Source organism: Furipterus horrens, unplaced genomic scaffold, assembly GCF_987537825.1.
Source record: "Furipterus horrens unplaced genomic scaffold, mFurHor1.1.pri manual_scaffold_10, whole genome shotgun sequence".
In the NCBI taxonomy this organism is placed as follows: domain Eukaryota; kingdom Metazoa; phylum Chordata; class Mammalia; order Chiroptera; family Furipteridae; genus Furipterus; species Furipterus horrens.
Genome location: NW_028327180.1, coordinates 11,918,893 through 11,942,716, shown reverse-complemented (window position 1 = coordinate 11,942,716; position 23,824 = coordinate 11,918,893). Strand labels below are relative to the sequence as shown.

General features: G+C 46.5%; 1 long non-coding RNA gene across 1 annotated transcript; it reads right to left on the bottom strand.

Annotated features, from left to right (window-relative positions):
* Positions 1-305: 305 nt before the first annotated feature.
* Positions 306-19,025, bottom strand: LOC149999245 (uncharacterized). The gene is made up of 3 exons (XR_016513734.1): positions 18,863-19,025; positions 4,791-5,020; positions 306-1,552 (listed from the first exon to the last, which is right to left on the bottom strand). It is a non-coding gene; the product is annotated as an uncharacterized LOC149999245 (long non-coding RNA).
* Between the last annotated feature and the right edge of the window lie 4,799 nt (positions 19,026-23,824).

Genomic DNA, 23,824 nt, shown 5'->3' with positions numbered 1-23,824 from the left:
GGAGACAGTAGTCCTTAGAGACGTCAGGTCTGAACCCGGTGTCCACCCCAGTGCGGGTTCTACCTTAATTCTTCTGTTACCTCTCACCAGACCTAGAGGAAGGATTGAGGCGAATCCTTTGCAGATTGCTCCCCTGAGCCCCCTGCATGGGTCCAGAAACCAGGTGAGGAGGGAGGTGTGATCTGGTGAACCACGTGGTCTAAAAGGTACAGTAGGGGAGTTGGCTAAGTCAAGTTTCTCCTGACGGAGAGAGACGAACAGAGAAAATGAAGACTACAAACCACCACTGTTTTGAAACTGTTTATGTTTGTATTCTTTTTTGTAGCTATAACAGAAATGTGCTATTTTTTCAGTGGGCGATTTTGTAATACATTTATTTAGACTCTCCTGATCAGATGACTAAGGTAGCGTAGTTTTTCTGGACAGTCAAGGATCACTTGGTCCTCTGTAAGGGGCGGCCACCTGGATGGACCAGGAGAAGAAGCTTCTCTCCCTGAGTTCTCTGCACATTTGACGAGGCTTCCTCCACTCCCCCCTCCTTACACTAATACCCCAAACCAGAGCTTGGTTCCTCCCTGAAACCTCACTGCCTGCTAAAGCATGGGGTGTCTGACAAGGGACGCCGCGCGGTGCTCCTTTGTCACCACCTTTGACTGTTACCTATTTGATACTTTCTAAGTAGGCAGCAAGGCAAGGAAAATGTTTGTCACCTTCAGAAATGTCCCATCCAGGGAGGAATAAAGACAGCTCTGAACCAGGAATCAGGAGGCCCAGGTCAGCCGCATGCTTGCTGGGCCTCAACTTGTCCATCTGTCACGGAGAGGAGTTTAACAAGACAGGGCTCCTTCTGGTCTTAGGACCACCAGGGAGCACTTGGCCAGGGGCCCCACGTTCTGCACGATGGCACGTAGCTGACTGCCACCTCAGCGAGGCACGTTTGCTGTACATGTAACATATAGTAACAGCTTTTAAGACTTGGCACTCCAGTGTTGCTGAGAATGACTATCTCTGTGATTGACGTTTTAAGCCCAAGTAGGAGTTGGTTGGTTTCACCTTGCTTTTAATCTGCTGCTAGTCACCAAGTTTGCCATCTCTGGACACCATCCAAGCCTGGTTTTTCGTGGGCAGGTCTTAATCTCAAGGGGTTTCCTTCCTCGGTCAGCACAGGGCTGCAACACCTACCCCTCCCTCCTTCAGTCCACTTGGCCCAAAACAAATTTTGGTGTTAAGGCAAGTGGAATTAAAAGGATAATTCAACAGCAAAAGAAATAGGCATTGCATTCCATACCCAGAGAGAACATGCCTGCTGGAGTGCACAGTTCTCTGCTTGATGAGGGTTCTCTCCCTTCCTGCCCCTGACCAGGGGCAGCAGGAGTGGATCACAGGTGGCCGCTTCAGCCCCTAGAGGGCGCTGCAGAGAAGCTGAGGGAGCCCGAGAGGCTCCATGGAGGCCTGTGGATCTCACCCCCAAGGTCCACACACTCCTTGAGTCTGCGAGGTTCTCCACTTACCAAAGGTCTGTTTCTGGGGGATTCTCCTGTGACTTTGGTAGCTAAAAAAAAAAAAAAATTAACCAGCATGGAAGGGTGCAAAAGAAACAGAAACAACTCTTCTTTCCCCACAGCATTCCTCACCACCTCCCACCAAAGACCTGGGGACCCCGTGATTCACAGAGGCTCTCAAAATGTTGGGGAACCCTCTAGAAGTATATGCAAACTTTATGTGTATTTGCTGATGTGCATTTTTCCTGTCATGAGTATCTAAACCAGCACTGTCCAATAGAAATGTAATGCAAGTCACACGTGTGACTTGAAGTTTTCTCTGGGCCACATTTAAAAAAGTAAACACGTAAAAATAATTTAATAATATATTTCATCCAATATTACAGTTTCAACATGTATTCATGTGAAAAGAATGAATGAAATACTTTACCTTCTTTTTTGCCCTTAGCCCTCTAAAGCTGGTGTGTATTTTATACTCACGGCGTATCTCGGTTTAGACGAGCTACCAACTGGGCAGCGCAAGTCTCTAGCTTCCCCATTATTCTCACCAGATTCCCGACCCTTACAGACAAACATGGTGGAAACCTAATTACCTCCCCCAGAGAACTAGACTCCACCTGTGTTGCCTAATTAGAGGCCCAGAGGCCAGTTTGTTTTGTAATGGATAAATGTTCAGGCCACCCTTTCTGAAATTTCTGCTTAAACTTCCTAGTAATACCACTGAGGCCCATTAGCATAACAGTTATTTCTCTGACCAGTTGTTCTTCAGAAAGTCACACAAATCATGTTGATCTGGTGCTTAAACAAGATTATATTCCTCACTTCTATGGCAAATCCTTAGACTGGTACCTGGAACTCAAGAGCCAAAGAGAATTCCAGACTGTAGTCATCCAACTTGACCTCAACCCCTAGCTGTCCTTCTTCCTGCTCGGCAGGGGGTCTTTTTCCAGCCCCGGTGCCCCCTGCTGGGGACTTGGAAGGAAAGAGTAGGAAGTTCCAGATTGACTCCAAATACAAGACTTTGTGTGGCCTTATTGAGAAAAAGTCTTTGGGGCTTGTGACCCTCCAGCCACTACGTGGTGAATTATAACTGCCTGGCAACAGCCCAACTCTTAACTTGAAATCTGCATCCTTCTACCACCCCAAGGCTGTGGATAAGAAAAGGAGCATTTTCATTCCCTCAGAATAATGTAGTCGCCTCTAGGAATTGCTACCTCCTATGTGGCTGGTCCCTTTAGGAGGAACTGAGCCCTGATCATGAATACAGCACCTGAATATTGATGGAGTCTCCAGAGTTTGTCACCCCTGAAATGTCAACTGCGCCATCTAGGCAAGAATAGTGAAGAGTTTGAGAAGGTAGAAAGTTAATAGTGGCAAAGACCCCTACCTGTTCTGACATCACATAGTAAGCATCGTAACCTTGAAGGCAAGTCTCTGTCCAAAGAGGCTTGTTTTGTCTTGTTCCTGGCATTTCCCTCATTCTGGCGGAACCGTCTCTGGATACTCATGGCTCTGGGTCTGGTCATATGAAAAACCATGGTGCCCAGCCATTTCAGTTAGTGCCTTGACCTCCTCATGGCTGCCATGCTTTTAGAACCGAAAATGCTGACAGAGAGCCTAACACAGGGTTCTTTCTTATTTACGAGTTTTGATTAGATGAAAATTCTTGCAGAGTATACAAAATAAGTGTCCTCACCCTGACCAAACACACAGAAATCCCGTTAAATCCAAACTCATTAAATCTGGGTTAGAGAGTCACACCCTCTGTGGAGCTAGGACCCAGGGCAATTGCCATTAGCATTTGTATACGCTGTCACTTAGACTGCTTTCCCTCTTCTGTCTCCCTGTCTGGCTTTCTCTGATCGCAGGTCTCTTCTTTTGTACACACCCACCACACATTCCCCTCCCTTCTTTCAGGACAAAAAGCCCTGGTGGCTCTATATCTACAGAGTTATTTATGTGATTACTCTTGTCAGTGTTGTTTGCGTTTTCTTCTTATTTCATGGCTACTCCTGTATTTGCGCTTTGGACGAGGACACCCAGTTTACGCCAGCTAATGGCAGATTCCTCTGTAAAGGAACTAGCCCAGTTTTCACTTCTCATCTCTGACTGTATCCAGAGCATCTGTAGCTATTGCCTTTCTCTCCCCCCAGGCGTCCCTGCCAGAAGAGTCTCCTAGGGAACAATGGCAAGGAAACAATTCCAGAATGCTGTCTATATGTATTATTTTCCGCCTCTGGCATCTGTGACCTTAGTTCATTATAAGTCCCAGGGGTAGGACTTCTTAGAACAATGTGTGGGCCAAATGGTCTGACAGCCACTCATGCTTCTTCACATTGTAGCGTGAGAGCTTGCTCTTTGTAGATCTGAGAGGCCACTTCTTCCTAAGACTGAGAAAGAAATGCAAAGAAACCATCTTCCCAAGGTGAGGGACACACAGTTCCTCAGGCCCTGCTCTATGTCCCAGAAGTCCCTCGTCCATACTGTCACAGGGCCAGGACTGAGGAGTGCATTTGGTGATGGTCGTTAAAGGGCGGTATGAATACTGCCCTTCAGGGAGTCAGAACAGAGGATGGCAGAATAGGAATGTGGGTGTTCTTCCTGCATAAATGCTCATGCCCCCGTTGGGAGCTGACCCGGTTGTGTATGTGTGTGTGTGTGTGTGTGTGTGAAGGAGTTAAACACTCATGACTACAGAGGTTTGGATTGCCTAAAACCTGAATTACTTCTTAGCAGCAGGTATGAATTTCTCATCATTTACCTCTTCCCTTTTCCCACTTTTCTCCCCATTACACAACCCCAGGCCTTTTGTAAGAGGAACAATTGTTTGTAAAGATCTTTGGATCAGTAGCCACACTCTTCCATGCTCAGTCTTGACAGCACTAAATTATCATCCCAAAACTAAAGAAGGGACTCCACATCCTCGATGTGGACCCTTCATGATCACGCCCTGGACTTGCAAAGCCTGCTTGTTCTGCAAAGAATCTGCTAAGGTCATTCACGTCTCTCTGAACTATGCCCGCCTTGAGCGCTTCATCGGTGGCTTTTTTCAGGAGTCTCAGTGATCAAAGACCTTCTCATCCTCGTTACTGTTGACATTTGCACTTAAAATGGAACCATTCACTCTGTGGCACCCGATGAAATTTGTTGATATGATAAGGCAAGATATATATATATATATCAAGAGGTCTGCAGGTATGAATGGAGCACAAGAGAAAACCCTGTGAAGAAGTTGGTTCAACCTGAGTTACCCATAGTCACTGCTGGACAGAATGTCTGTGGGCTTACCATCCTTGCTGACGTGGAGGACTTTAGAGAGGCAGGGACAATGTGGGGACCGTGTATGCTCTAGAAACCAAAGACAGACCACCATCCAATGGAACGTGTTTCTTCCCTGGACTAGCTGAATTTCCTTCTCATAAATAAAAGTGAAGGTCGGTTGCCGATCAAAGGGCCCTGTGACATCTTCAGGGGGTTTCTCTTGCAGGCTGATGATGGACCTTCCTAAACCCAGAAATCTGGAAAAAAAAAAAAAGAAAAGAAAAAGAACATGTCTTGCCGCCTTAGTACCACAGCATCTTTAAAGTCTTGTGGTTACTCCCTTCCCCTCACAAGTTTTAGACAAATCTAGCGCTTTATTCAACTCAGAATATTGTTCTCTTGGAGAATGTGATGATTTTTAATAGCCAAAGAATTTTCCTGTGTAAGAGCTAGTTAAGTAGTATCCCATTCTTTTGAAGAAAACACCAAACCATTGCCTGTACTGATAGGTAAGCAGCTGGAGAAGGACTGCTCACTAGGAACGTAGCAGTCTGCGTGTGTTGGCGTCTCTGGTACTTACTGTTCCGTAGGCTGTTATTGCAAGGGCCCAGAGCGCCCTCTGCTGCAAAACCATTCTTCTTTCAGCCAGTTAATTTGACTAGAGAGTCACCATTTCATCAACTAGTTATTAGCCATTTATTATCCAGTTCCCTCAGTAGTTGAGAATTGGGTTGATCAGAAGAGGAAAGAATGTCACACACCCCGGAAAGTTCAAAGGAAAGCCCACCAAGGCCTCACTGCCAGCAGCCCTTTGTTCTGCAAAATGTTGACCCCTATTGTTGGCTCTGTTTGCAAAAAGATGCCTCTGGCTGGAATGCTTGTGCAGTTATAAGGCAAAGACCGGATTGTTTTGTAACTTATCTCAACTTGATTCTTGTCAAACAAAGGAAGATCAATAAACAGACTTCTTTCACATGAATGTAGATGGTGTGAAATACTGAAGTGTTTTGGACATGTCCATAATAATATATTTACTTCCTGCTTTCACGGTAGTAATCTGAAATGGCTGTACCGTTTTATAATTAGAGGGGGGGGGAGGGGTGGAAAGGCTGTTATTTTTATAGTGGGGCGGTCCTTATATTTAGAAAACTTGAAGTAACTTTGTATTTGTGAGAAGTTACATTCCATTCATTTCCTGAAGAAAAAAAGAGAGAGAAAAAAAATAAAACTGGGTCTTGTTCTTTAAAGTATTCATGAGCTGGGAGAATGATCATTCTTGTTTCCAGGGGAGCCTTCCAAGAATATATGTGACACCCAGTTCTGGAGACTGCAGACCACGACCAGCAATTGCCAGTTCAATAATGTGAAAAGGGAAAACCCAACTTATTTCAATCCCTCTGTATATAGCACATTACTTCCACTGAAAAAAGACATTTGCTACAAAGAATGAATTTACCGTTAGGAATTACTCAGATGTGGCATCATCAGTCAGTCTCTTAATAGCTCCCTACTAGCAAGAAAAAAATCCAATGCCTTTCTTTTTCCTTTCTGAACATGAACTGTGTGCTTTTATTGTGAAACGGATGATATCACAGGTAGAACTTGACGTGGCTGCCCTGTGAGGTTCTTCTGGCCCGTCTGCAGATCATGACATGATCGCCCACCAGGACGGCATTGCCCACCCTTTTCATATTCAGATCAGGAGACTAAGCTTCCCTGATGTGTTTGGCCACATGACTCAAAATCAACAGTTATTCCTGATGGCATTTGCATGGGTAACTTTTAAGTCGGACTTTGGTTAGCTCTTACTGGATGAAAAATTTAGGAAGGGATTATATAGCCATTTTCCCCAAACATCATCCTCTGTACAAAGTCACAGGCATATTAAATGCTTAGTTAAGGCAATGTCGTTTTTTGTTTTTGTTTTTTTCTTTTTCTGTATAAATCTCTTTTCTTCTTCCCCACCTGGAGTACTCTTATTCCTTCCGAAGCACTTTATATCTCGAAATACAAAGAAGTTTTTTAAAAGCTGTCTTTAAAGGGATTTGTCTTCTGTTGGGAGACGTGGACTTTTCTTTCGCTCGATTCTGTTCTCTGTGTGCTTGGAGATTCTACACAGTTTGTCTCAGACTGGGAGTGACGAAATGCTGAGGATGAGAGTTGGCAACGCTCAAGCGTGTACAACGTGGCTATTTTTGTTATATAGAAGACTATCGTGTAAATAAGTGCCATCGTGTTCTTATGTACTGGTTTAAAAAGAAAAAAATGCAACTCTGACGATTTGAAAAGGATTGTGAATTCCAGGATACTTCATTGCAAAATTTTGTTGGGTTTTGTTTTCTAATAAAATGGAACCAAACACTTGTGTTTGAGTCATCCATATTTTCTCACTTGTGTGCCTCGTCTTGACTTCCAGAGGGGGCCCTGTGGATTTTAAAACCTTGGCATTTAATATGACATCCTGGTGGCCATTTAAAAAAGAGAGAGATTTGAATAACTTTGTTATTTCTCGGAGGTAAGTCAAGGGCTAGGCACTTGATCTCCTCCCAGGTCTGTTCCTCTCAGTGAGGCGATTAAACAAACGCCTTTGAACAATGCAGAAGAATGGGTGCTCAGTTAGCTTGCGGTGCTGTCCAGCGGGGACTGGGCACTATTGTCGGAGCCGTCCGGGGCAGGTGACCCTAAGCAGGGTTCCACTGCAGAGCCAGCAGATGGGCTGGGGTGGCCAGGTCCCTGTTGGTATTTATTCTTACGTCTCAGAAGATTTTCAACAGCAGTTCTTTTGAATTAACAAGGAAAGGAAATAAGAAAGATGGGAGCTGCCAACATGGGAAGGAAGGAAAGGAGAGGCCCCCTATTTATTATCACACCCTTGAAACCTCCAGGTGCCACGGCGTGACCCCAAAGGGTGCAACACAACCCCCTTAGGAGCAGGGTTGGAACGCACCAAGTCCAGTTCAGCCGGACGGAAGCCTGAACTCCAAAGCCCGAAGCCTGAAGCTGGGAGCTTCCCTTCCACCTGGCCGGGCGCCCCTGCAGGGGTGGAGGCCCCATAACCTGCTGGCAGAAACTTAACTGGATTGAGCGCAGGGGCCTCCCGAGTCCTCTGCTCCCCGAGCGGGGACCTGCTATGACCACAGCGGGGAAACGTTAATGCCCAGAGGCTTTGCTCTAGGGGCCAGTCCAGGCTCCGTGGCAGGTAGGAAGACGTTCTAAAGGGATTGTTGGTAACCAGCATGATTGTGCACCTTAGAAGGCACTTTAAACTTTGTCTATGTTCCCAATATCGCGATTTTTCTCTGCCCAGACGCCTGTTGTCTGCAATGAAGCTGATTTCGGCAGCAGTGACACTGGATACAGCAGAGTCCCAAGGTCAATTCGCTTGGGATAAGGCTTCAGACAATACACAGTAGCTATCAAGAATTTTCAAAAAAAGCTTTTATGAAGTCACTGATAGAACTTTGTATTTACTCGGCTTTTCTAAAGCTGGTTGATGGCAGAATCCCATGTTTTTCAACACTGCAGACGGAACCGCTTGTGTGGAATGTGTTGGCGTCCCAACTAGAAAGGATCAGCTATACCTGGCGTCCCCTCGCCCCATCTCACGTACCCCGCAGACTGTCTTGTTCCTCTCTGGTCCCCGTGCCACCTGTGTCAGGGAGTGGTCAGCCCGATGCCTGCTGCCCCTGGCATGGAGATGGCCCAGCAAGCATGCCCCTGGGCGCTGCTCAGAGACACACGTGTCGCAGGGAGCTCGGGGCAGCCACGTGGCTTACTGTGACACTTTTTCCAGGAAGAAGAGGCCTTGCCCTCCTGGATACTCCACTCCAGGCTTTTGTCTTGAGAAGTCATGCAGCGCACTTATCCTTTTGAGGATGGAAAATGGAAAACTCCCCAGAGCTTTGCCACAAGCCAGCTAGGCCTGCTTTGCATCCGATTCTTAGTCTGTTTACACCTTTCTTTGGGGTACTAGGAGCTAAACTACTCTTCAGAAAGCGCAAAAGTGGATCTGGTCTTTTCTAATTCCTTCTAAGCCCGCGTTAGCATCCCCACCCCGCTCCTTGCCTTGGTTGAGAAACACATTGCGTCAGACTGGGGAACAGGCTGGTGAGGGGACAGCGTGTTAGTTTTGCTCTGTGGTGATTACATAGGGGAGTGAGGGTTCCAACTCACGAAAGATTCAGGTGACAATTTATGAGATCGTTTAGAGCAATTGTTCCATCACCTTAGTGATCCCAGCATAGAAAATGAGTTCCCCTCTTATTTCATCACACCCGTTGGCGTGGAGTCTCCCCCAAGGCTCACTGTGACTATCTGTTCTTGGCTGTGAGAATAAGGGATGGTGACCTTTTCACAGTGACATCCACGACCAGGGGGGGCCCCTCTGCTCCTGGGATCACGTCTCGCCTCACTGGGGTGCCATCACAGCACAGGTGGAGGGTGCCTGTGGTCTCCTCTCCAGCCAGGGGAGCCTGCCCTTGCTGGCATGCGAGGAGGCAGAAGCTAAACTCCCAAGGCCCCTCTGACCCTTCTGTTTTGGAAGACATTCCCAGCCTGTCCCCGTGGGAACATCCAGAAGGCCTGGTCATGGCGGTGACCGCCCTAGCCTGGACACCCTCTCCGTGCCTCTCTTATCTAGCATTCCTGCCTTCTTTGTTCTCCAGGATCGTTTACTAAACAGGGGAGAAACCAGAGCCAGCTCTTGCGCTGGAGGGCAACCGCCTCTGGTTGCCATGAGGGCTGTATACACAACACAGCTGTCGCTGATATTACAGATCTAGCGGGAGCCAAGGCTCTCAGATCTCTAAGAAAAAAACAACACAACATACTTCAGGGCTTTGGAAATGGCATCAGCCTCTATAAATAAATGGGAGAGCAGCGAAGTCAATCGCAGAATGTAAGAATACAATGGAGTTAGGTGTGAGCATAAGATCCCATCACTATGGGCCTGGGTCTGGTGTAAACAAGCAGAATTCCCAGGAAGTGTCATAATACACAGCCTTTCCTGTACAACAGGGAAAGCGAAAAGTGGTCCATTTACCTCATCACTTTCCCTTTCCCTCTTTTTTATTCTCTTTGAAACTTGAAGGAAGAGGAAAGGGCGGGTGTCGATTAGGGCCAGACTTAGTGCTGGAACTTGGGTTTCCCAACCGCATTGCCAGAGGTCTCTGGGCTGCATCATCATCCTTCCATGCGTGGAGGCAGCTCCTGACTGCTCCAGGGTCTCAGGAAAGCAAGGCAAGAAAAACAGAAAGCTGGACTTCATTATAGGGACGGGAAGATTATCTTACAGTCAGGGAATATTCCCCGAACAGGAACAATTCTAACCTGTGACCAGACTGGGATGGAGGCCAGCGCAGTGTATGAGAACGCACAGATACACACATTCACACCCACCCACACTCGGTCACTCTCTCACACACCACCACCATTACCACCACCTCAAATACACACACACACACCCCACAACCACAATCACTACCACAACCACTACCCACACGGTAAGTCCCCAGCCAACGCTGTCTCATCTAGGCTATGCAAGAAAGCTCGTTGCATTAACATCCCCATGGGAGTTATTACTTTCTGGAGTTACTCCTTCAGAATAAAATTAGTTATTATTTTGTGCTATCCAAACCTGGCCCCTCTTCTGGCCCCTGCTCGGGCACTGAGACTTTCTTGGCAGGAGGGTCAAAGGGAGGGCTTCTTTATCTCACGTCATGGAGGGCCTAGATGTCAGAGAACCCCCCCCCCAAACTACAGAACACTTGAAAACATGGGGATACAATGGCTTCAGTCCCCTAAGATGAGAAGCTTGGCTGGTGGGAAAGTAAGAGAAATCCTAGGAAGACAGAAACTATAAGAAAGGACTTTGGGTGCGTGACCTGATTCCCGAGGGTCCAGGGTCCACGATTTTTTATTTATATTTTCTGTAAAGGGTCAGATTGTAAGTATTTTAGGTTTGGGGATCATGTATGATTTCTATAACTGTCTTTCATTATTGTTGTTTTTAACAGTCGTTTTAAAAATGTACAAACTGTCCTTAGATCAAAGGCCATACAAAAAACAGGCCACAGGAAGGGTTTTCAGGGGACAGGAACAAAGTCCAGGGTCAGGGTCAGAGTCAGAGGCCTTGGCACAAAATCAGCACCCACAGTGGTGGGTAAGTCAGGTGCAGATTGAGTTTCAAGTGGGCCCAGATGGATAGTTCCACTAAGTGCCTGGTAGACTCAAACTTCTCCCTCCCCGAAGGTAGACATGTTAGACCCAGGCCTCAAAGAAATCCTCACAGACCATGTCAGGAACATTAACGCACAGTCAGCCCTGGATGGTGTGTCTCAGTGGGCTGAGCATTGTCCCACAAACCGAAAGGTTGCCGGTTCAATTCTCGGTCAGGGCACACGCCTGGGTTTCAGGCCAGGTCCCCAGTTGGGGGTGCACAGGAGGTAACCGATAGATGTTTCTCTCCCTCTCTTTCTTCCACCTTTCCCCTCTCCCTAAAAATAATTACATAAAATCTAAAAATCAAAAACAAAAACAAAAACCTCCTAATAAAAAATCTCAACACAACACAGAGAGGGATGAGCCACTGGGAAGAGCAGAGTCTGGAGTCAGACTCAGAAAGTTTGACAACATGGGAAATAGAAGGTACAGGATAGAAAATCCATGTTGAAAGGAGGCCTCCTGGTGACTCTCATGAACCATAAAGTCTGCGAATCCCCATTCTAGTCACGTGAGAGCCCTACAGCAGGACCCCAAGAGCAAAGCAGGGCTGGTGAACAGGTGACGTCATCACCTTGGTCACTTTGGTCTTATGAGGACAGACTTGGGGGAGACTGGCTTTCATCCATAAACTGTTTTGTTGCTTGGGAAGGAATAATCGAGGTACCCTGTGATCTAAGGTGCCCATGTCTCCCATCTCCCTCTCTCTGAACATTCTCCCCTGACTGTCAAAGTTGCCATCGCTCTGTATCTGCTGGATCGACACTGTCTCCTCAGGACCCGGGAGGAGCTCAATGTCAAACTAATGACTGGTCTGTCATCACCTCTCCCTAGGGAAAGGCCCAAAGCAGGACCCCCACGTTGCACAACTCCAGGGGGCGCTGCTCCCACAGAGCACAGCCTTATAGCCCACGGGCCCCACGTCCAGGTCAGCATATTAATGGAAAGAGTTCCATGTTGAGGAATTGCTGCTGCTGCCTCTGAGAAGAAACTCAACAGCGACTTTAAAATAAACACACGGTGCCCATGAGCTCTGCTATCACGTGAACATTAGTAATAATAGCAGGCAGTTGCATGTTGGCATTAGTTGAAGCATGTTCATGCACCAGGCATGCAGTAAATGCTTCTGTGCATCACGTCCTTCGACCCTTGTCATTCCAGCTGAGCAAAGGACTGGAATGGTCCCCATTTTATACTTCGGATAATACGGCTGAGGAAGTAACTTGCCCAAGATCACACAGCTAGCCAGCGGCAAAACTGCTTACAAACCCAGTTCTTCCTGTTCCCTAAAAGCTACCCTTTACCACCATGCTACACTGTCTTTCTCTTCTGAAAACAGGCTGGCAAGCTTCTCCATCTCTATAAGAAGAAAGAGATGTATATTAAAAGGAACAACAGCAAACTAACTTCGCAGTGGAGAACCCTAACAAACACCACTTCAGCCAGGTGATCCAAGCTAACCTTGAAGGCCATAAGGCATGTCGATAGTGTGTTCCTAAACATGAAGGGGTGAGTGTGCTCTTCCTCCCAAAAGCAACAGGTAAATCCACGTGGGGAGCGGGGCATTCTACTAAATGAATGATGGGTAGTCTCAGACTGTCAAGATCACCAAAAGCAAAGTCACAGAAACTCTCCGAGCCCAGAGGAACCTGAGGAAGGTAAAATGATGAAATGTAACGTGGTGTCTGGGGTGAGATCCTGGAACCGAGAAAGGGTACTGAGAGAAAGCTTGTTGAGATGCAAATAAAGCGTGAAGTTTGGTTCATAGCAATGTACCGATGGCGGTTCCTTCGCTGTGACAAATGTACCGTGGTGATGTCAGGTGTTCACAGTAGGGAATAGCAGATGAGGGGCATACTACAGCCCTCTACGTTATCTTTGTAACTTTTCTGTAAAACTAAAAGTACTCTATAATAAGGATATTTTAAAAGGGATTCATCAAATAAAAGAACCCACTGGATGACTAGAAACATAGAAATTGGCTTTTGATGATACTGTGGAATTTTCTTCCCTAGAAATCATAGGAATAGAACAGAGAACTCAGTATCTTGAAGAGGTTATATTTTCTTCCGAAAGTAGGCGACTGGACTGAATTATTTCTCAACATCAATTCCAAATTTCTTCAGTGATTTTATTTTTAAGTAAATATACTGGGAAACCATTGGTTAACAATATCACCTAAATGACAGGTGTACAACTTTATAACACAACTGTATATGCCATTGGCGCTCACCTCCCAAGTCTAGTCTCCTTCCCTCACCATAGATTAACCCCCTTTACCCTCAGCAAGGCTATACATTTGTGACTTGAATTAAGTGTTGCAATAACCCTCTAGTCCAGAGGAATTGGAAAATGTACCAAACGAGAAGCCAATCGTTTGTAATTGAGTCAGAGTTATTGCAAAAGTAGCGAGTAAGTTCCTCAGCTGGTGCACAGCAATTACCTTTCACACCAATACACCAAACGTTAGAGCACTTGCCCTGTGTTCGCTTTATTGTAGTTGAGCTATTTCTCCCAGTAGGGGGCGCCGCTGACCATCAAATGAAAAAGATGCCCTGGCAGAGGGGACAGAGATGCCTGGATTCTATATTGAAGTTTACAGGGTAACTCTGAGGAAGAATAACTATTCAGAAATCTTCCCCAGTAATATTGCTCAGTAGAAAAGGAGAAGTTAGACAATGCCAACTAACACAGCTGGAGAAGGGTATGTTCCACAGAAGGGAGAAAGCATGTTGGACTGCTCCAGCTATCAGCCCTGAGGCCCCCATATTACTGAAGCCGTGTACATATCACTCACTGGAAAGCAGGTTAGAAATGGCAAGACAAGAAATGCTTTATCCTACATTAGACCTCTGTTCCTGAAAAAAAAACGTGGGAGAAATATTATCAGAGTACTGTCTGCTCATTGATTGACTACAAATGTTTTGTTCCATATAGCACTTCACAGGGTAGCTCATGCACTTGATTCTTTACCTAAACACAGCACATTGAGCAGCCTACACACACACACACACACACACACACACACTCACTCCCTCCCTCCCTCAATTAAAATCTTCAGGGCCCTCGCATTAAGCCCAAGTACAGTACAGAAGCCCGAACATGATCTCGGTCAGGCAGGATCTGGCTGCTGACTCTATCTGCAGAAGGATCTCATACCGCACCCCCACACACCCCCACACACAGGCCCAGTCCCTGAGCGCCAGCCTCACCCATTCTTCCGGTCGCTGCCTGTGGATCCTGGAGATCTCAGCTCGGCAGCTTTCCGTTGGAGAAACCTTCACCCCAGATTAGGTAGCCCCGAGAAATGCTTACAGCGCGCCTTGCATTTTGCCTTTCCAGCTCTACTGATAGATCTGCTCTCTGTGCTAAGCACAGCACTGAACAGCGTTTAGCAATGATAGTTCAGGTTTGCCCTTGTTGAATCACTATCAAGTCTCCTCTCTAGATCACAAGTTCCTTGGGATTAGGGCTCCTGTTTTTATTCTCCACATGACTCAGTGCCCAGCACAGGGCCCAGGTCAGAGCACGCTTTCCATATGTATTTGTTAGAATAAACAATTGAAGAAACAGCTGGGTACCTGCCAGCTGTCCAGCTCCCTCTTACCTATTTTCCTTCTTTCATCTAAAAAGGAAAATATTTTCTCACCCAGAAATGAGAACTAGTAATATTTGGGTTTGATGTACCAGACTGTTTGGGAGATTTGGGGAAAATAATGTAAGCAAAGTACTTACGTGTTAGCTGCAAAATATGGAGGGAAAATACAAGATAAAATGACATATTTGACATTTGTCACCAGAAAGGCATATTTTCTAGAGGCATCTGCAGAATGCCTCTGTTGAGGGGCAGCAGGTTAGCACCTCTGCATATTCACTGGGGTGAGGCTGGGTGCTATTTTTAAACCAGGGGACGTGGAAAGCTCAGCTCAGCCTCTACTTAGCAGGGCAAGGCCCTAAAGAGAAAGAAACCTGTCATGGAAGCTAGGGAAAGCCGTGTTCAACGCAAGATTCTATTGCGCTGGGCTGGACCAATCAGAATGCTCTTTGCTTAGGCTTTGCGCTGAGCTCAAATTGTGTCCTAGCTTTGGCCACTGGGGGTCTCTTTGAGTTGGCTCCCAAGTCCTTTTTACGAGCTATTACGGTACTTCTTGTCTGTGAGAGCTTCCTCACTATCAAGTGCAACAGACGCTGCAGAATTATCTTACCCGTTTCCTGCGGCATGAAACATTTTAAAGGGAGCGGAAGGAAGTATATAGCATGTTGACATGTTTTATCTGGGAGCGATGGGGAATACGTATAATTTTTACGTTCTCTCTACTTTTCTGCTTTCCTTCCATTTATCTTAATGAACATGTTTCACTTTGAAGCATAAACATGAATATCAAGTTTAAAATGGAAACCAAAAATAATGAAAACGAGCCTCTGGGGCACTCGGGTTTCACGTGCTCTTAGATTAAGAGCGTGATCCTGAATCGTTACCGACGTGCCTTCTCCAAGCACATCGGGCTCTTTACACAGAGCGCCCGCCCGCTGAGTGAGAGGTTTGATTTCCTTTCAGATTTACACACAGGAGAGAAACAGCACCTAGAGTTTTCCGAAGATGTGATTAATCCTGGTAACAAAGGACCTCATGTGTCCTGTTTCCTTCATTCCTTTGTTATCTGCATGTGCCTTGGAGCCACTTCCAAGGGCGGACTGGGTGAATTAAAATAAACCGACAAGCTAGGCCAAAGAAGAAGCAACAGTAAGACTTCTGGGGCAAGACAGAGAATAGGCAGAAGCGGAGACCCTTCCCTCGGAGGCACCACAGGAGTGAAGCCTGCTTCTGTCTTTAATCATCCTCTGGATGTGTGAACTTTGTAAATTTTTGTAATGGTCGCCCCACCCCCCACCCCCACCCATGAAAACGTTAAGGGTTTAGCTAAAGGATTAAGGGTAATTGAAAACCCTCAGGCAAGAAGAACAGCGTAAGTGAGAACAAAGTTAAACCAAAACAGTGAGGTCCCTCAGAGCAAGTTCACTTCCTATATTCCCTTCCCAGCTCTGCAAGGCCTGGAACATGTGCGCCATTGAACTTGCTGAACTGCTTGGGGAACGCAATGGTTGCTTCCCAGCATTTCCTCATTCTTTGTGGGATAAAGGGTAAGGGATTCGGTTCCTATTAGACACTCATCACTCCGCAGCCCCAGACAGCTCCAGGCAGTCCCCAGCTCACACACCCCGCCTGCTCGGCCTCTGTGCGGGCAGAGACACAGTGAGACAGTGAAACTCAGATGGCTGTGGGCGGGACTACACGGCAGAGACCGTGAGCAGGAGAACACGATGCCCACATGTCCACCACTGGCCAGTGTGGCATTTGCTAATTCCATCTCGTTCTTGACCTTATGAACAAATTCAATCTAATTCCCTTTTCGGGAACCGGTAGCCACCGCTAAGAGCATCACTGGTTTTCTCTGCATCTCTAATCTGTCGTGAAAATGTCCCCAGACTGAAACGTGTGACTTGAAAAGGAAGCCTGGCCTGGATGGACTCCATTCATTCATTCAACAGAATTTACTGAACACCAACTATGTGCCAAGCACTGTTCTAGGCTGCAGGTAAACAGCAGAGGAAAAATGGGTAAAGAGCCACACCCCTGTGAGACTCACATTCAAGCAGAGGGAATACAGACACTAGATAGTAAAGGTAAGTTCTCGGTATATTGGGAGGTAATAAGTGAAATGGGGAATAAAAAGCATGGGAGAGACTTCCGGCCCAGATGGAGGCCTAGACAGAGACGCTATGTCTCCCTCCACAACTAAGAAGGAGTACAGCTACCTCAAAACTAGAGACAACCAGAAGTTCCAGGAAATCAAACTGCACGGAAGTCCAACCAACAAAGATATAAAGACATAACTCATCCAGACAGGAGTATTGAAGCTGCCTTCACTTGGTGCCCCGATCCCAATCAAGAACACAACCTCATAACGACAGCTTAGAGATGCCCTGAGGTGATCACTGGGACATTGCCAGTCAAGTCACTGAGTCATCAGGCAGCTTGGTTCTGTTGCTGGTCAAACCATTGAGGCTGTGCCCAAATCAGGCCTGTGCCAGGATGCAGAGGTTCCAAGCATTAGTTGGTGGCAGGCTTTTGTCCCCTCCTAATCATCTTTTATGAAACATTGAGTCCATTTCAGTACCTGGCTAACGTAACAAACCTGTGTTCAACTCTCTGACTCCCATGAAACATTTTCAAGTCCCTGTTACTTGAAAAGGCCAAGCTGCTGACCGTTACTTCCTGCCTCTAGATCCAGAGCTCAGCAAGCCTGTAACTCCAGCCCCACTCATTATTTGCACTGATATACAGGAATATTTACCTGATGTTTTTAGTTCATTGAACCAATATTTCACCAGATAAAATTTCTAAAATTTGACTATTTCAATTTATGAGGAACAAAAAGTGCAGGAGAGGGGAAGTGGGAGTGGGTGTGGAGGGGACGTGGCATTGTTAAATAGGGTGCTCAGGATAAGCCTTGCTGGACAGGTGAGTGAGCCATTGAGGAAGGTGAGAGTCAGGAAAATAGTAGCCCTCCTGCTTTGAGCGAGTATCTTTTCAGATGTTTCCCCGAGGACCTTCATGATATAGCAAGAAAGGTGTCATCAAGTGTGGCTTCTTGTCCCCAAAATGAACAGAGAAACCATTTCAATCTAAGAAGAAAGTCATTACAGCAAGATAGGCTCCACAAGCATGGGGACATCCTTTTCTTCACCACTGGGTCCCTAGGGCCTGGCACATACAAAGAGTCCCATCAGTGCTTGTTGAGTGCATGACTAAATGATCACCTGCTATATATAAATAGTGCATCCCTGAAGACAGACAATGCCAGAAAGCCACCGGAGCAACGTCCCGAGGAGGCTGGGCGCACTTCCTCAGTGGACCCCCACCTTTCTGCTCTACTCAACAGGAGGTCAAGGTGAGTGAAAGAGCAGGCTCTCTGACTCAGCCCTCCTGGGCTAAACACGAGCTAGGCTGTCCCCATGATGCCACGGTGTCCTTTCTAATCTTTCTCAACCTCCTTTCCTGGTTTCTCTCTCCACCATGAGATTTGAGGATCATTATAGATCTCTGGAGAGCAAATCAGGAGCCAGAACTCATATGTGAGCATCTTCTCCTGGTTCCCAGTCTATGGCTTAAATAAAGACATTTTCCAAATAAATAAGTAAGCACATAAATAAATACTGAGAGCATTTACCACCTACAAATCTTCACTCAATTATGAAGAGAGCGAAATCATGTAAATTTGGAGAGGGATGATCAAAGTTAAAATATTCAACAGTGTTGATTTATTTCAGATTAAGTTAAAGATATTGATTAACTCTATATTCAGTTAAGGCAATTGTGTTAATTAAGTTAATTTTACACAAAAAATTTCAAGGTAGCCTTATGACGTTCAGACTAGACATCAGAGGGAATTAGACCCAAAGACATTTTTCTCTGTTCCTCTTTTTTAGTTCTCTGCTTCTCCCTAGAACCAGAGAATTCTCAGGCCCATGAGAGGATTAATAACTATATAAAACAAAAATATTGAGAATTATAGATAATGGCCTGATGAACTTTGGCTCTAGATCCAGCATAAACAAGACTGGAGCTGTCCTCTTGAACCACCACAAAGTGCTGGAGGTGACATTTGTCAACATACTCTTTGTTCCCACTGCACTGGACTTCTGCCTGCTTCTCAAGCATACCACATTGTCCCCCTGCTTAGAACAGACCCTTCTTTCTTCACCGTTTTCATAAGAAATGTGAACTTGCTTTGGAACATATATTTCAGGTACACATGTAACGATGTTATTAATATTAGGCAAGGGATTAGGAAGCTCCTGGGACTCCCATTTCTTACACTTAAATGCGGCTCTCCATAGCTCCAACTTCATGTGAAGGGACCAGCCCCTCTCAGGTAAGCAGGCAATCACTTCCGTGTGAAGACAAGCCCGGGTCCTGTCCATGAGGTCAACGCCATGGGAGCCCCCTGCAAGGTCCGGGCCTCCAGCTCCCTGCGAGGTACACTGTGTACAAACTGGAACCAAATTAGGGAACCGAGCCAACCACAGTCAGGAAACTGAAAGGTGCTCTAACTCATAAACAAATGCGCGGTTTTCTTACATTGCCTCTGCTTTTGTATGTTAGAAACTGAAACAGCACACCTGACGCTGACACAGTGTGTGCAGAAAGACTGCACCTGGCCTTGCTTAGTGAATGTCTTGAATTATCCTTGGTAACTGCCCAACTGGTAGGAAATTCTCCTGCTCAGCCCTACGCTTTGCTGTTGGCAGTGAGGAGTTCTCCTGTATTACTGCATGGACAGTGAGCCATTGCTCCAACTACAGCAAGGCGGAGCTTGCTGCTGAGGTCCAGATGTCATCAGCGAGCAGGTGCCTTGGTTTCAAACTTTTATCCACATCAACCATATGAGCTTCTCACCTTAAGACAACATGGAAGTCAAGTGCATTTTTGGAAGACAGTTCCAGGAAGATCAAGCAAAATCCGTTATTCAACAAAAGTAGTTGTTCTGTCCCTGAAGAGGACAAATGAAATAATGGGGCTACCAATGACACCGTCAAAGGAGAGCCATCTGGTTAAAGCGATTACCACCAACGGTGTTGAAGGGAAAAGAAATCAGAAAAGGGGTGACCCAGGGAGAGGGGTGGGCCACACCTACTTTGCCTTGTCGTGTTTTACAGTAGATTTAACAGCTTTAGGTGTGCTATTGTTTTAGCAACAGGGGAACTGGACTTTCCTGCCCCGTGCCCAGTTTTCTGAAGGTGGTGGGGGGTGCAGACACAAGAGAAGGAAGCTAGTTCATGGACAGGAGAGCCAGCCCTGTGCCAGGCACAGGAATACCAGTGCACCAAGAAAGAGCAAATGTAAAGAAGTTCTTAACATAAGACAAGTGGCTAGAAAGCTGCTGCATCCCGCCAACATTGGAGAGGGGGTTGGCAGCTTCTAAGAAATGTACACCAAAATGACTATGTTTTATCATCCCACTGGCTACATTTTGGTCTATTTTCTGAATTACATCAAAAAGAGGAAACCCCATCATTTTTCAAGCTCCACAATTTGGTTGATAAGGTTTGGATAAAATTACATTTTAGAAATGACTCATGAATAACACTGGTAACACAATATCCCTCTGTGTGTGGGAGGAAATACAGGTTTAATGCCAGGACTGGATTTAGGCAGCACCTGTCCCATTAGCAGCTAGTCCTTGAAGAAGATGCTCAAGTCTTAGTTTCCTCATCCATAAAGTATGGTCTGTACCTTTCAGTAGGTCAATGGGCTTTATGAGTTTAAAAGCATTCCAAAGATATACAATTATTAATCATAGCAAGAAAGGATGCTTAGAAATTGCTGCCAAGGATCCCCAAGAAGTCCAATGATAGCAGATACACACATTAAGTACAAGTAGCTGACCTCAAGGTGTGAAGACATCCTTTTTAATAAAACCATCTATAAGTAGGAATCTTAAAAGTAGGAAGTTCATCTTTTAACAACTTTATCTTTGGAGGAACATCTGGGAGAAAACCATGATGCATCTTTGCAGTCTACTCTTGGGAGAGCAAATTTACAGTGGCATGTGCAAGCTTTATTGACCTCTAACTGGATTGTAGCAAATGAAATCTCACATTGGAAAAAGAATAACAAGCAGTCTCTTCGGTGATGTCATGATGTAAGATCCGGCATAAGCTGATGAGTCTTTGGGACACCTTATTTTGGGTGATTGGATAGAACACATTTGTCTGGTTCATCCCATCCTTGTGGGTGGGGCCTCCTGCTGCCATCCCTGGAGCCTCCCTGGGGCTGTGGGAGAAACCCCCAGATGAACACTTTATGCAGCTCGCAAACATTTGTCCTGTCCTCTCTTCTGCTCTGGCTCTGTTCCACCATTCTGCTGGCCAAGTCCAATGAGGATGCCTCTTCTTCTCTGCCAACAGGATTGGCCATCAAAGTCACATTGAGCCTGCTCAGATGTGCTTTAAAACAGCCTGACTGAAGTGGGGGCCATGCGCTACCACCCTGTGTCACCATGATGTGAGGGATGTGCCCTGCTTTCCCAACGCCCTACAGTGATCTCTGTGAGAAAACCAAACTTTGCGTTGCCACTCACCATCCCTTCCACCCGAGACTCGGGCACAAGTCCATGGGATTAGCAGGAGAACAAACTCTCAGGGAGAGCCCACGCTGTCCCCCAAATTCTCATCCCCTCACTTCTGTCCCTGTTGCTTTCTTGTACCTTCTGGCCAGCTCTATCAAGGTCTAGTTTCCACCATTGCTCCATCATCGGGTCACTAATAAAGTTCTGCATGTCATCACGAAGAGTTCACTAAGTGACAGTTGTAACTCTTCCCTCACTCACTTGTCACCCATGTCCCACAGCTGGCACATTCAGGTGGCAGCCTGATGGCAGAGGCTGGGTGATCGAGGGAGTGATGAGCTGGAGAGGAAGGGCTAGCCGAGGTCCTAGCAAAATTGGAACAACTCCAGTATAGGTGTGAGATTTCCATCATGTATGGGATTTTCCTTCTCCTGGTGTGAAAATCTGAACCATGCCCATGAGCCACAGTTCCCTGATGTCCTGAAAACCATCCCTTGCTGACACTCAGCCAGAGCACATTCCAACGCCATCTCTTTCCCTAATCCAAATACTAAGTTCTGCAAAGCAAGATGCCCAGACCCGTCAAATGCCCCTGGCCTTGGAATAATGCTCGGAATGATGTAAGCAAATTCTTTCACGACAACAACTTAGAGCATCTATTTCGTCATGACCAAAAGATAAAGTAAGCCTCGGGGAGAAGTGTGCATGTGGGGAAATGTCTCACGGGCCCTTTGTTCGTTCTGTCAGGTCCAGATAGCTGCAGGGTAGGTACTGCAGCGGGTGGAACAGAAGCTGCTGTGATCGTTCGCTGGATACTTGCCAAGTGCTCCATCATCACGTCCGCAAGCTGCTCATCACCACCAGGAGGGCTCTGGGGGAGCCATCTGCTGCCCGGGAAGGGCTGACTCCGTAGCTTTGCAGAAGAACTTGTCTCTGTCAGGAAGCAGGGAGGCATTGGCTGGGAAGCGGCAGCACACAGGACCAGCGTGGCTTCCGCTTTCTGCTCCGACACATGGCCCGGAGCCCTGGGGGTGCCAGCACCGGTCCTTCTGCTTCCAGGGGAACTCAGAGCCCCTCAGCGGCAGGGACAAGGGTTTGGTGTGGTTCCTGTGTTGTGTTGTTTCTCATTCAGCATCAACCTTCAGAGCAGTGCCTTGAGGGAGTGAAGACGTGTTCTCAGAATGAGAGAGGGAAATGGGGATCTGCCGGGTGGAGGAGGAAAACGGGAGGACTGTCCCTCAGCTGCGGGGACAGCTGAGGCTCCGCAGGGTGCCAGGCGCTCTCTGCCCCAGCTGGCTTCTCTGGCGGGATGCCCAGAGGCAAGGGGCCCTGCAGGGGCCCTGCGGGGACAGCAGTAGGCCAGCAGAGGAGCCCACCAGCTGAGGCTGGGGGAACCCAGGGGCTCAGAGGCTCCCTCAACAGCTGCCCCTGGGAGAGGTGCCTTACATCTCATCAGGAGGTCTTCCTGTGAAAATCCACAGTCCGGACCTGCATGGAGCCTCTCCCTTGTGACCTTTTCCCATTGAAAGACCTGGCATTATTGGTTTTCTGATCTCATTAGACAATGCTTCTATGAGGCCTGTCCCCTGAAGCCTCTACACATGTTAGTCCAGCAGGTCGTGAAGCTCCCTATTCAAAAGGAACTGTCTTACCTCTCCCCTCTTTGCCCCACTGTGAAGGTTAATGTTCTGTGTTAACTTGGCTGGCCACGATGCTCAGAGAGTTGGTCAAGCATCCTTCTAGATGTTTCCATGAGAGTGTTTCCTGGGAGATTAAATTTTAAATCTGTGGACTTGGAGTGAAGCAGATGACCCTCCATTACGTGGGTGGGCCTCATCGGGTCAGTGGAAGGCCTTAACAGAACAAAGACTGACCTCACCCGAGCAAGAAGGAATTCTGTTAGTGGACTGTCTTTGAATTTGGACAGCAGCTCTTCCCTGAGTCTCCAACCTGTAGATTTTGGCCTTACCGACATCCAGAATCACGTGAGACAGTTCCTAAAAATAAATATCTCAGTAGGTAGAGAGATAGATAGATATAAACATGGACATAGAAATATTGGATTGGCCAAAAAGTTTGTCGGTTTTCACATGAAAATAAGACACATTTTTCATTTTCACCAATAACTTTATTGAACAACATATCCACCATTTGTTCCACTACCTTCTACCATCTTTCAGACAACTTCGTAATTCCATCTTCCCAAAACTCTTTATTTATTTATTTATTTATTTATTTATTTTTTGAACAAAGAATACTTGGAGCCCAACATGGTGCATAGAACAGTTCAGCAAATGTTGATTATATTATTGGGCATTATTTGCCTGAAGAAGAGAACTGAAACCTTGGGGAGGAAACTGCCACGCCAGGTTACCATGCTCAGATCCCTTCTAATGAGGTGTCCTTGGCCTTGCACATACGTAGAGGAACTGAGAAATAACCTCCTCTCTTATGCAAATCTTGCTCCACAAACATCAGAGTTATTCTCGGAAGCAGAGGAAAGCAACTCCAGCTGAGAAAGAACTGTTGTACATTTGAGCAGGAGACCAGACCCAGGGAAAAGGAAACGTATCTTGAAGTGCAAATACACATTATGGGCAATAAAACCAAATGATTATATAACCATCTCAGTTAAATGAGAGAGAAATCCTGACAAGTGTCTAGCAAGCAGGAGGTAGCCCTTGGTGATGAATTACCCAGTGTCCTTTC